We start from the raw sequence: 13,673 nt of genomic DNA, 5'->3' as shown, positions 1-13,673 counted from the left end.
AGAGACTACAGACATGATATAGGAGACGGTTAGAGACTGCAGACATGGTACAGGAGATGGTCAGAGACTGCAGACATAATACAAGAGATGGTCAGAGACTGCAGACATAGTACTGGAGATAGTCAGAGACTGCAGACATAGTATAGGAGATGGTCCGAGACTGCAGACATGATACAGGAGATGGTCTGAGACTGCAGTCATACTACAGGAGATGGTCAGAGTCTACAGATATAGTACAGGAGATGGTTAGAGACTGCAGACATGATGCAGGAGATGGTCAGAGACTGCAGACATAGTACAGGAGATGGTCCGAGACTGCAGTCATGATTCAGGAGATGGTCAGAGACCGCAGACATGATTCAGGAGATGGTCAGAGACTGCAGACATACTACAGGAGATGGTCCGAGACTGCAGACTAAGGATGATCTCCGGCGTGTTCGCAAGCTGTACGTACAGAGCCCACCAGGAAGTCAACATTGCACATCGCTAATCGCAGGCAGTGACACATTTCCCAATCTCTGCAGCCGCACATTGGGAAATGTCTCACTGCCTGTGATTAGCGCTGTGCAGTGCCGACTTCCTGGCGGGCTCTGCACGTGCAGCTTGCGAACATCCTGAAGCTCATCCTTACTGCAGACATAGTACAGGAGACGATCAGAGACTGCAGATATACTACAGAAAATGGTCAGAGACTGCAGACATACTACAGGAGATTGTCTGAGACTGCAGACTAAGGATGAGCTCAGGCGTGTTCGCAAGCTGTACGTGCAGAGCCCACCAGGAAGTCGGCACGGCACAGCGCTAATCGCAGGCAGTGACACATTTCCCAATCTCTGCAGCCGCACATTGGGAAATGTCTCACTGCCTGTGATTAGCGCTGTGCAGTGCCAACTTCCTGGCGGGCTCTACACGTGCAGCTTGCGAACACGCTGGAGCTCATCCTTACTGCAGACATAGTACAGGAGATGGTCCATTAGACCCCTTTCACACTGGAGGCGTTTTTCATGTTTTTTAGTGTTAAAAATAGCGCCTGGAAAAAGCCTTATCTACAATCCCAGTGTGGGAGCCCGAATGCTTTCACACTGGAGCAGAGCACTGGCACGACGTCCAAAAAATTCCTGCAAGTAGTTTCTTTGAGGCGCTTTAGGAGCAGTGTATACAAAGCTCCTAAAGCACCCTTGGCCATTGAAATCAATGGGCAGTGCCTGCAAAGCGCCTCCGCAGTTGCGCCTTTTGAACCCTTTGGTGGGGGTTAAATGTACCTCTAAAGCGACGGTAAAGCGCCACTAAAATTAGCGGCGCATTACCGCCAGCGCCCCCGCACTGTCAGTGTGAAAGGGCTCTCAGTACATATCATAATACATCACATCTGTAGATGGACTACTGAGGTGCAGAAGGGACAGGGCCTGTGTATCCTATGTAATCTATCATGCCATAAAACATCTCCTAGCAGGGGCAGCCCAGAGCACATGTAAAGGTGTGCTGGGGATACCATTCCTACACACAGCACACTGAACACTGTGACTCACCTCGGTTCTCTCTCCTTGCAGCCCGAGATAGAGATGGGAGGGGGAGGCATTCCAACTGGAGTTGGTGGAGACAGTGCGGGATCCCAGTGTGAGGAATTCATTCCCGCACATCAGCACTCAGCAGCCACTGACTAGAACCCTCGTGTCAGGAAGAAGAGCGCCCCTCTCCCCGAGCACTGCCAGGCTGGACGGGCTGCCCTACGCTCACACTAGTGTTCTGGACGGACACTTACAAGGAGAGAAGGAGGGAGGGGAGAACTCTGGCACTATGGCGCCCCCACCTCTGCAGGCGCCCGGGTGCAAAGCACCCTGCGCACCCCGGGTAGGATCGGCGCTGATAGGGATGGTGTTCTTAGGGTCATAATCAGCATTTTTCTTCCTCCAAACACGGTGAGTCAAGTTAATACCAAATGGCTCAATTTTGGTCTTGTCTGACCACAGCACTTTCTCCCAATCCTCCTCTGAATCATTTAGATGTTCATTGGCAAACGTCAGACGTGCCTGTACATGTGCCTTCTTGAGGAGGGGGACCTTGCAGGTGCTGCAGGATTTCAATCCACGGCTACGTATTGAGTTACCAATGGTTTGTTTGGTGACTGTGGTCCCAACTGCCTTGAAATCATGCACAAACTTCTCCCGTGTAGTTCTCGGCGAATCCCTCACTTTTCTCATGATCATCCCCACCCCATGAGGCAAAACCTTGCATGGAGCTTCAGACTGAGCAATTGATGGTTATTTTGTATTTCTTCCATTTGCGAATAATCGCTTCAACAGTTGTCACCAAGCTTCTTGCTGATGGTCTTGTAGCCCATTCCAGCCCTGAGCAGGTCTACAATCTTATTCCTGACGTCCTTTGACAGCTCTTTGGTCTTGGCCGTGATGGTGACGAGGTTTGCATGGAAGAAAGAGATTCTCTGGACAGGTGTCATTTATACACATAACGAGTTGTCGTTAGGAGCACCTTATTATATTGACAGGACTAATCTGTGTACCACATGAGCACCTACTGTAGTCAGTCTGTGGAGGGCAGAATTATTGTTGGTTGGTAGGGGATCAAATACTTATTTTACTCACTGAACTGCAACCCCATTTATAACATTTGTATCATGTTTATAATGAGAAAAGAAAAATAATTTTGGGACTTTAACTGAGGCAGGAACCAAAGGGGTAACTGCCTCCATCCCTATCATTGATTAAAATTGAGAGCGAATGGTGGGACTTTATATGAAGCACACAGCAGCACAAAAGGAAGTCAAGTGACTGGGAAACACTTTATTCATGTTGTATAATATAACATACAACTTAATGGGTATATAACCTCCAAATGCATTAGATCATTTACAACATAACATACCAATGGGTACAGATATTTACTAGAGTGACAGTAGAGTAGCTTGGAATTGATTGGTTGCTTTGGGGCGATAATGATTTCCTCTAAAATGAATGATATTTGTATTTAATATCTTATATATATATGTAAAGAATGCTGTATATCTTTATTTCTTCAAATGCTCTTTATTCTAATTTCATTTTTTTTTACATTCTATATATATTAATTATTATTATTAATTAATATTATAGTAATATTTATGTATATATTTATTTTCTTCAAATGCACATTTATCTAAATTCATTTTTTATTTTTTTCAGAAATAATTTTATCTCTATTGTATACCTTTTTTAATTTATATAATATTTATTATACAATTTTATATGTATATATATGTGTATGTATATATATGTATATATATGTGTGTATATATAGATTGTGTAGATTTTGTGTGTAGATTTTTAATCTACCAGTGATAGGTAAATCTTGTGGGTTACTTGTTAGAGGAAGTTAGATTTGCCTCTGTTCCAGCTTGGCTGAGTTGCGTGTAGTTCCACACTGTGCCGGTGGGTGTCGTTGTCACCATGGGCTGGTGTTGAAAAGGCAACGTGTTGAGGTGTATGAGTGCTCCTCTGTCCCGGAGATAACTCGGTGGAGGTGGTCCTCCGAGTTGCATTCTGGGAGAGGGTATTTATGGGGCAGACACCACGTTTAGGGGTTCGTTTTTCAGCCACCTGCTGGCCCTCCTGGCCGACAGGTATGTGTTAAGAGTACCACCTCGTGGTCCTCCGGTCCGGAGGCCCACGTCGATGCGGCGTGTGGGTGGGCCCAGAAGCCTGTCTGGGGCCTACCACAGCAGCAGAGGAATGGTCCTGAGCTGTCTATCCTGAGTGAAGAAGCTGGACAACCAAGGAGATCCCAGGGGAGGACCCGTCATGGAAGGATCATGCAGAGTGCTGGTCTGGAGAGGGGCCTGGTGACTCGGTTGGAGGACGCATCCTGAAGTAATCTTACTGCATAGTACTGCCGGGTTGGCTTAAAGATTCAAGTACTGTGTCTAACATTCATCGCAAACCAATACATCCTGTGGCAGAGGATCGTAAGGGTTTTATTCCAAACAAGTCTGTGGCAGAGACTTTTGTTCGTACTGCGTACTGGCTGCTAGGCAAGTGAGAGAGGCCTATCCAGGCGGCGAATGATTGAATCCCACAAGGGGAGCACATTCAACTACAAGTGATAAATTCCAGAGAATGTTCCAAAGGTTACTAAGGAAAGGTATTTGAGCTTCCCTGCAGCTTTCCTTCTGCCTCTTTCCTGCTACTTCCTTTATTTGTTCATTAAAGCATTGGAAAACCTACTCAAGTGTTTGGTGCTTATATCGTCCAGAGGTAAACTCAACGGAACCCTAGACCCGTTGCCGGTGAAACAGAGGTATCGAGAGTGAAGGTAACAGCCCGCTTTAAACCAGCAGCTCCACCGAGAGTTAGTGCTACATATATATCTATTATATCTCAATTAGCTTTAAATGCTCTTTATTCTATTTTTTTTTTAACAACCTTATTATATAGAATAGAAAAATAGAATAAAGAGCATTTAAAGCTAATTAAGATATAAGATTATATATATATATATATATATATATATATATATATATATATATATACACAATATCTCCAAAATGCAGTACACCCCTCACAATTTTTGTAAATATTTTCTTCTATCCTTTCATGTGACAACACTGGAGAAATGACACTTTGCTACAATGTAAAGTAGTGAGTGTACAGCTTGTATAACAGTGTAAATTCGCTGTTCCCCCAAAATAACTCAACACACAGCCATTAATGTCTAAACCGCTGGCAACAAGAGTGAGTACACCCCTAAGTGAAAATGTCCAAATTGGGCCCAATTAGCCATTTTCCCTCCCCGTGTCATGTGACTCATTAGTGTTACAATGTCTCAGGTGTGAACAGGGAACAGGTGTGTCAACATGGCATCTCATGGCAAAGAACTCTCTAAGGATCTGAAAAAAAGAATTGTTGCTCTACATAAAGATGGCCTAGGCTATAAGAAGATTGCCAAGACCCTGAAACAGCTGCAGCATGGTGACCAAGACCATACAGTGGTATAACAGGACAGGTTCCACTCAGTACAGGCCTCACCATGGTCCACCAAAGGAGTTGAGTGCACATGTTCAGCGTTATATCTAGAGGTTGTCTTTGGGAAATAGACATATGAGTGCTGCCAGCATTGCTGCAGAGGTTGAAGGGGTGGGGGGGTCAGCCTGTCAGTGTTCAGACCATACGCTGCACACTGCATCAAATTGGTCTGCATGGCTGTCATCCCAGAAGAAAGCCTCTTCTAAAGATGATGCACAAGAAAGCTCACCAACAGTTTGCTGAAGACAAGCAGACTAAGGACATGGATTACTGGAACCATGTCCTGTGGTCTGATGAGACCAAGATAAACGTATTTGGTTCAGATGTCAAGCATGGTGGTGGGAGTGTCATGGTCTGGGGCTGCATGAGTTCTGCCGGCACTGGGGAGCTACAACTCATTGAGGGAACCATGAATGTCAACATGTACTGTGACATACTGAAGCAGAGCATGATCCCCTCCCTTCGGAGACTGGGACACAGGGCAGTATTCCAACATGATAACCACCCCAAACACACCTCCAAGATGACCACTGCCTTGCTACATAAGCTGAGGGTAAAGGTGATGGACTGGCCAAGCATGTCTCCAGACCTAAAGCCTATTGAGCATCTGTGGGACATCCTCAAATGGAAGGTGGAGGAGCGCAAGGTCTCTAACATTCACCAGCTCCATGATGTCGTCATGGAGAAGTGGAAGAGGACTCCAGTGACAACCTGTGAAGCTCTGGTGACCTCCATGCCCAAGAGGGTTAAGGCAGTGCTGGAAAATAATGGTGGCCACACAAAATATTGACACTTTGGGCCCAATTTGGACATTTTCACTTAGGGGTGTACTCACTTTTGTTGCCAGCGGTTTAGACATTAATGGCTGTGTGTTGAGTTATTTTGAGGGGACAGCAAATTTACACTGTTATACAAGCTGTACACTCACTACTTTACATTGTAGCAAAGTGTCATTTCTTCAGTGTTGTCACATGAAAAGATAGAATAAAATATTTACAAAAATGTGAGGGGTGTATTCACCTTTGTGAGATACTGTATATATATATATATATACATATATCTATGTATATATATATATATATATATATAGATAGATATATTTATATATATTATATATTTTTTATCTTATATCTTAATTAGCTTTAAATGCATGGGGGGAGGGGCTATTGTTGCTGGGGGTCTATTGTTTCAGGGGGAGGGGGTCAGTCTATTGTTGCCAGCTGCAGGGGATCCATTTTACCGCTTTTCTTTTCATTAACCACTTCAGTACCGGACACTTTCACCCCCCTCCTGCCCAGGCCAATTTTCAGCTTTCAGCACTGTCACACTTTGAATGACAATTGCGCGATCATGCAACACTGTACGCAGATGAAATTTTTATTATTTTTTTCACACAACTAGAGCTTTTGGTGGCATTTAATCACCACTGTTTTTTTTTTTAATTTATTTTTATTATATAAACAAAAAAAGACCGAAAAAAAATGTTTCTGTTATAAAATGGAACAAATAAATAATTCTTCATAAATTTAGGCCAAAATGTATTCTGCTACATTTCTTTGGTGAATATAACCCAAATCAGTGTATATTATTTGGTCTGTAGGAAAGTTAGAGAGTCCACAAGCTATGGGATATCTATCTGAAAATTGATCAATTCTGATGTACTGACAGTCAATCCCATTTTTGGAGGCCCCAAAAATGACCCCTTTCTGGAACATAGACAGTCAGAGGTATTTAGTAAGAGGCACAGCAGTTTTTTTTTTTAAGTTGTAATCCTTTGTTGCATTTTTTTGGAAAATGAAGAAACAAAAAAGTTCCCCATTTTTTTTATTTATTTTTTTACATACTGTCACCAGTGCAGTACAGTGTCCTCATATAACTGGTGTGGCAGTATATATATTTTTTCCATTTTCAATTTTCTAAATTCATTTTTCTTTTTTGTTACATTTTTTAATGATTTTTTTTTTTACATTCTGTGACCAGAGCAATACAGTCTTCCCATACATAGTAACACTGTACTACTCTGGGGAGGTGATCGTGATTTTTATTTTTACACACTATGATTGCTTATATTTCACTGGTATAAGCAACCATTTTTTCTGAATTAAATCTATTCATTCCATGTTTACTATTGCTAATCGCATGGTACAGATAGGCTGTGATTGGACCTGTCTGTGCCATGTGATCACTGTGGCCAATCACAGAGAGCAACACAATAGTGCACAATCAATGGCATGAATAGAAGCCATTCATTGTGTACAATTGTCATGTTGGTCTGTGGTGATTGGTCACAGCGATCACATGGCACCGGCAGCACGCCAGTACACTGATCTGTCATCCATTGTGTCCGGCTGCAGCGCGGTATGTGAGGCACGCGAGGTGCATTCTGGGGAGGACATCATATGACGTCCACTGAGAACAGCGAAAATCCCGTCCAGCCCTCATTTTACGGCGGGGTGGGAAGGTGTTAAAGGTACAGGGACTCTCACCGCCGACCCAGTCGCTGCCTCCTGGCTAGCTGGCTGTCTTGCCGACGCTGCGGGTCCTGAGAGGAGTGTGGAGGAGCGAAGGGGATCGAGAAGTGGTGAACGGTCCCGGGCTCGGCTTGGTTCGGCTGAGTAGCTGTGATATCCCGGGGTGCGGGAAGCCATCGGAGGTCACGTGGGCGCCTTCGGTAACTCTCAGGAGTTGCTGGTCACCTGATCCACCCGACATGCTCAGCTGCCAGGTCGGGTCCCCTGGGAGAACCTCGGGGAAGGCCGAGACATCGGAGCGGCAGGCGCCCGAGAGGTCCATCAATCCCTGCATCTGAAAAAAGCAGAACAGAGCAGCAGCAAGAGCCACTGAGGTATATCGAGGACTGAAATATTGAGTGAGTAAAAAAAAACAAAAAACTATCTGTAGGGTTAACTAAGCTTAAGGTTCACCTGGAAACTGAGCTCAGTGGCACAGATCTTTTCACACAAATTTTGATCCCTAGGAAATACAGAACTTTGTCCTCTACCACATTACCGCTTACACGCTCCACCCTCATGGTGTGGGACTCACTGTGCAAGATGAATAAATGGACATATAACTCTCCTCTCTTGCCATTGAGCGGTCATAACTACTTTCCCCCGGTGAACATTGACCCCGGGATTCACGTTTGGAATTTTGGGGCTACGGCCCAACTACATCAAGTAACTACTCCATCGGGTATCGTGCCTTTGTCTATAATAATACATAGCTCCACAGTGACACTCATGGACCAGTGGAGATACCGCCAACTAGCCGCTTTTGTGCATTCTCTCCCGAAACCGTTACAGTCCGTCTCGGATCCGACACCTATAGAAGCCGCTTTTTCTGAGGACCAACCAGTGGAGAAGCCTGTCTCCCACTTTTACCAAGCATTGCCAACGCTAACCTCCACAAGAGACCCTACTTTCTTACGCAATTGGGAACAAGACCTCCGCAAAGAGTTGTCAGCAGCCCAAAGATCCACCATCCTCATAATGGCTCATACCTCCTCTGGGGCTTCCAAAACCGCGGAGGTGAACTATAAATTGTTGACGAGATAGCACTACACCCTTGTGGTGCTGCACAATACCTTTCCACAAGCATCACCTCTGTGCTGGAGGGGATGCGGTGAACGAGCAACACATGCTCACATCTGGTGGTTTTGCCCACTTATACGCCCATATTGGCTAGCTATTCTACACTGGGCCAAGGAGATCCAAGGTTATGAGATTCCCAATGATCCGTGGATTGTATTACTACATTGTACAGGCAAACCAGTGGGAACATATAAGAAATCTATAACGCCACACCTCCGTAACGCTGCAAAGGCACTTATCCCCTAATATTGGACCATACCTACGCTACGCCAATGGCTAGTGAAAGTAGACCATATATACTATATGGAAGACTTGACTCTCTCCCTTAGAAATAAATCTTACCTAGCAAAGAAAATATGGTCCTGCTGGTTTGCCTTCAAATACACATCTGCTTACGTGGAAATTATGTCTCAACCTAGGTAATGTGATGTTGGCTAATTATATTGCATAAGAGTGATTGGACCGAGGCGGACACACTCCCCCTCCCTCCCCACCTTGTCTCTTGTTCTCTACTTTCACTCTTCTCTTTTACTTACATTCTGTCTTCTCAAGGTTTTATGCCTAAGTAAAGGGCTTTTACAGGGAAGATACTGGAGCCTATGCCCTGTGTTTTGTGAATATGTTGCCGATTTTGACAATCTGGTAAGAACTGAGCGCATTGAGCCTCGATATATGTCATAGATGGTATTTGAATATGTATATAGATGTTTATTCCTGCATATACGGTTTACTGACTGTTCTGTTAATACGAGGTTCACTCGTCAACTTGTTTAAATCTTCTCTGTATTGTACATTGTGCATTATACATACTATTCTTCAATAAAAACTAATTAAACAAAAAATAAAAGTTGTATACCTGTAACTTATTACACAGCAACAACTCCTTTTTTCTATGTCTAGCAGCTTGTGAAAACCGAAGCGGCAGAGATTGGTCTTTCAATCTACATATCTAGTAGTATTTATTACTGTGTCTGCGTATCCACTCGGGGACTGAAGGCTGTGAAGGTTGTGCTTATCTGACACTACAAAATTACCCAGAGTAGGGATTACTGCTTGCAGTGATCTCCATTCGAGGAAATAATGGTGAAAAAGGGAACTAAAGCAAACCAGGCGGAAGTGGGGAGCCGTAACACCAATAAAACCAAACTTGGTCCAGGAGGGGTTAGACCAAACAGTAGAAAATATAAGTGCGAACGTAACACCATTGCTGACAGGGTATAACTTGCCTTCGCAGTAAGGTGCACATGGAAGGAGCAGAAAACAAATCCACACAAAAACCTCCTGCGCTAGGGAGTGAACCCACACAATGTAAGTTGGCTATATATCCGTCCTGGCTTGTATAGATGCACTTCGTCTTGCTGCCTCTTAGGACTGGGGGAGTCTGGAACAACTGAGACTATAAAAAGACAGAGAGGGCGCCCAGACTTAGTGCTGTAGACCCCTTTCACACAGGAGGCAGTTTTCAGTCGTTTTAGCGCTAGAAATAGCGCCTGTAAACTGCCTCCGATGCGCCCGAATGTGAAAGCCTGAGTGTTTACACACTGGGGCTTGTGGGACGTTACAAAAAGTCCTGCAAGCAGCATCTTTGGGGAGGTTTTAGAGCATTGTATACAAAGCTCCCAAACTGCCACTGCCCATTGGAATGAATGGGCAGTGATTCCGAAGCGCCTGAAAAGCCATTTGGACGCGCCGCAAACACGGGTGCTTTTAACCCCATCTTCGGCCGCTATTGGGGTTAAAAGCACCCCACTAGCGGCCCAAAAACACTGAGTAAACAGCGCTAAAACACTGCTAAAACAAGCGGCGCTTTAGCGATAACGCAGCCCCAATGTGAAAGTAACCTTATCCTTAAACCATCAGTTTATTAATATAAAAAGTGGTAAGTATTATACTCACAAGATGACAAATGTATCGAGCACATCACATAGTACACCGTCATCTAATCCACATTACATCAGATCATGTGGTAGGAGAAGGTGAAGATCCAATAGGCTAACATGTTTCAAGAACTAGCCACTTCCTCAGAGCCCTGAAGAAGCTAGTCCTCGAAATGCATTAGCGTATTGGATCTTCACCTTCTCCTACCACATGATGCAATGTGGATTGGATGACGGTGTACTATGTGATGTGCTTGATACATTTGTCATTTTGTGAGTATAATACTTACCACTTTTTATATTAATAAAGGGATGGTTTTAGGATAAAGCACTAGGTCTGGGCACCCTCTCTGTCTTTTTATGGTTGCACATGGAAGGAGATTGCACAATACAGGCAAAAAAAAAAATTCCCAGCAGACTTACCAGCCAGCCAGCAAAAGAAACAAATTGTCGTTTCTAACAATTCAGGGTAAAAACAGAGGCTTTTGTTGCACTCATTTGCAAATCTATGTGGAAGCCGCAGCTCCCCGCCAAGGCTCCTCTGTAAAGTGCGGCCCTAACTCTATATATATGTTTAGTTGCAGGTTTGTCCCTACATAGGATTGTTACTCTTTATTGCTTTCACTAAATATCCTATAAAGAGACCCAGTCACCAGCTACAACTTTTCAATTTACGGGATTTTATTGAAACATAAATGTACTTTATTTATCACAAGTATTTCTATAATGCCAACAATTTACACATTTATATTGCACATTCATATCAGCCCTCTCGGATCTTACAATCTATAGCCGGCCACAGAAGGATTGAATCTCGGCTGGTTCAGCAGGGACAGGCCTGAGATTCAATCTATCCATGGGCAGGCTGGTTGTACTGAAATCGATTGACTTCAGTACAACCAGTCTGTGGGATTTTTATTCAGGCAATCACAGCCGGCAATGATCATTCTGTTCTGCCAGCAGGGAAAGCACCCCGCTGGCAAAACACAATAGCGTTATGAGAGGGATTCCCCCATCTGTGTTGATGGGGGAAATCAAGCAATTTTCTTTCCATTCACCCATTGTGGATGGAAAAAAAGGTGCATAATCTATGGGCTGCTAAAGTCCTTAAGGTTGGCCATAGAAGTGTATTTTTAATTTTTTTTCAATCAGGCAGTGGGCGGATCGGAAAAACCAAATGGAATCCCCATCCGTTTACATAAAACAAACACCCTAAAGAACACAGTTATATAGAAATGTAACAGTACCACACCAGTATTGTTAAGTAAAAGTAGTCAAATTTTATTACAATATCCAATAAAAAAATCCCATAGATTGGGCTATATTGCAAATGTAGAAAACACTTTACAGTAAAAGGCATTGCCATCCTTGGTAGTAGATTAGTGGGTGTAGCTGAGCCCAAGAGGCATTGCCACCCTTGCTGATACAAAAAGGTGGTTACTATCCGCCCCACCTGTAACTGGTCACTGCAGCAAGGAGCATTGCAAAGGCAACACATAAAAATAAGACATTTCCACACTCAACTTACCGACCAGCCTGTGACCAACCAAACGGTCCTGTCAAGCAGTATGTGTCAAAGACAGGGGTTTAGTTGCACACATTTACAAATGCATGCGTAAGCCACAGAGCCACGGCAAGGCACCCCATTTTTCTGTGGAACCTAAGAGGCATTGCCACCATTGGTGGTAGATGAGTGTATGTAGGTGGGAGCAGGGGGTACGCTGGGCATGGGGGAGTGAGGGCAGAAACTTGGAGGGAAGTTCCACTGGCCACACTCACCCCCTACCCAGGGTTGTAGCGTCCCTTCTTGGTGGTAGATGAGTGGGTGTAGCAGAGCCTGAGGCATTGTCACCCTTGGTGGTAGATGATTGCATATAGGTGGGGGCATTACCAGTATGCTGGGCATGGGGGAGTGAGGGCAGATGAAACTTGGGGGGGAAGTTCCACTGGCCACACTCACCCCCCTACCCAGGGTGGTAGCGTTCCTTCTTGGTGGTAGATGAGTGGGTGTAGCAGAGCCTGAGGCATTGTCACCCTTGGTGGTAGATGATTGCATATAGGTGGGGGCAGGGGGTATTACCAGTATGCTGGGTATGGTGGAGTGAGGGCAGATGAAACTTGGGGGGAAGTTCCACTGGCCACACTCACCCCATACCCAGGGTGGTAGCGTCCCCTCTTTGTGGTAGATGATTGCATATAGGTGGGTGCAGGGGGTATTACCAGTATGCTGGGTGTGGGGGAGTGAGGGCAGATGAAACTTGGGGGGAAGTTCCACTGGCCACACTCACCCCCTACCCAGGGTGGTAGCGTCCCCTCTTTGTGGTAGATGATTGCATATAGGTGGGTGCAGGGGGTATTACCAGTATGCTGGGTGTGGGGGAGTGAGGGCAGATGAAACTTGGGGGGAAGTTCCACTGGCCACACTCACCCCCTACCCAGGGTGGTAGCGTCCCCTCTTGGTGGTAGATGAGTGGGTGTAGGTGGGGGCAGGGGGTACTACCAGTATGCTGGGTATGGTGGAGTGAGGGCAGATGAAACTTGGGGGGAAGTTCCACTGGCCACACTCACCCCATGCCCGGGGTGGTAGCATCCCCCCTTGGTGGTAGAAGAGTGGGTGTATTGGGTTGTGAGGCAGTTGATCCAGAGGAAGGCGAAAAACTCCAGCAAAGCATGATCCAATGTGCTCCAGCTGGGGAAAAAATTCCTTCCTGATCCCCCGAGAGGCAATCGAATATTTCCTGGATCGGCCCTGTGTGTGGGGGAGGGCAGGCAATTGGAGCCCCACCCTCGGTGGTAGGTGAGTGGAGATGTGGGTGTCAGTGTGTGGAGAGCGGGGGAGGAGGGACCATCCCCCACACAGAGCTCTGGAGGGAGGAGCCATTGTCCAGACTACAGCCGGGTAACGGCGTGTCTGTGCGATCTGCCTCCTCTGCTCAGGCTCTAAAGGAACTACAAGTCCCAGCAATCTCTGTCCACATGAGGAACTACAACTCCCAGCATGCACTGTGTAAGTGATGGGGGTTCCGCTCCCAGCCTGGAATAAGATGCTGTGGGACTACATATCCCAGCATGATTTTCTCTATGGAGATATTACAGGTCCAGTGATCTCTACATACCCCAGTCTGCTCCCCGGCCCCTCCCCCTCCTCAGAGGGAATTGCACCTCCCCAGTCCCGACCAGCCCTCCCCCAT

The sequence above is a fragment of the Aquarana catesbeiana genome, linkage group LG07 (genome assembly GCF_042186555.1).
Source record: "Aquarana catesbeiana isolate 2022-GZ linkage group LG07, ASM4218655v1, whole genome shotgun sequence".
In the NCBI taxonomy this organism is placed as follows: Eukaryota; Metazoa; Chordata; class Amphibia; order Anura; family Ranidae; genus Aquarana; species Aquarana catesbeiana.
This window is presented reverse-complemented; position numbering follows the sequence as displayed.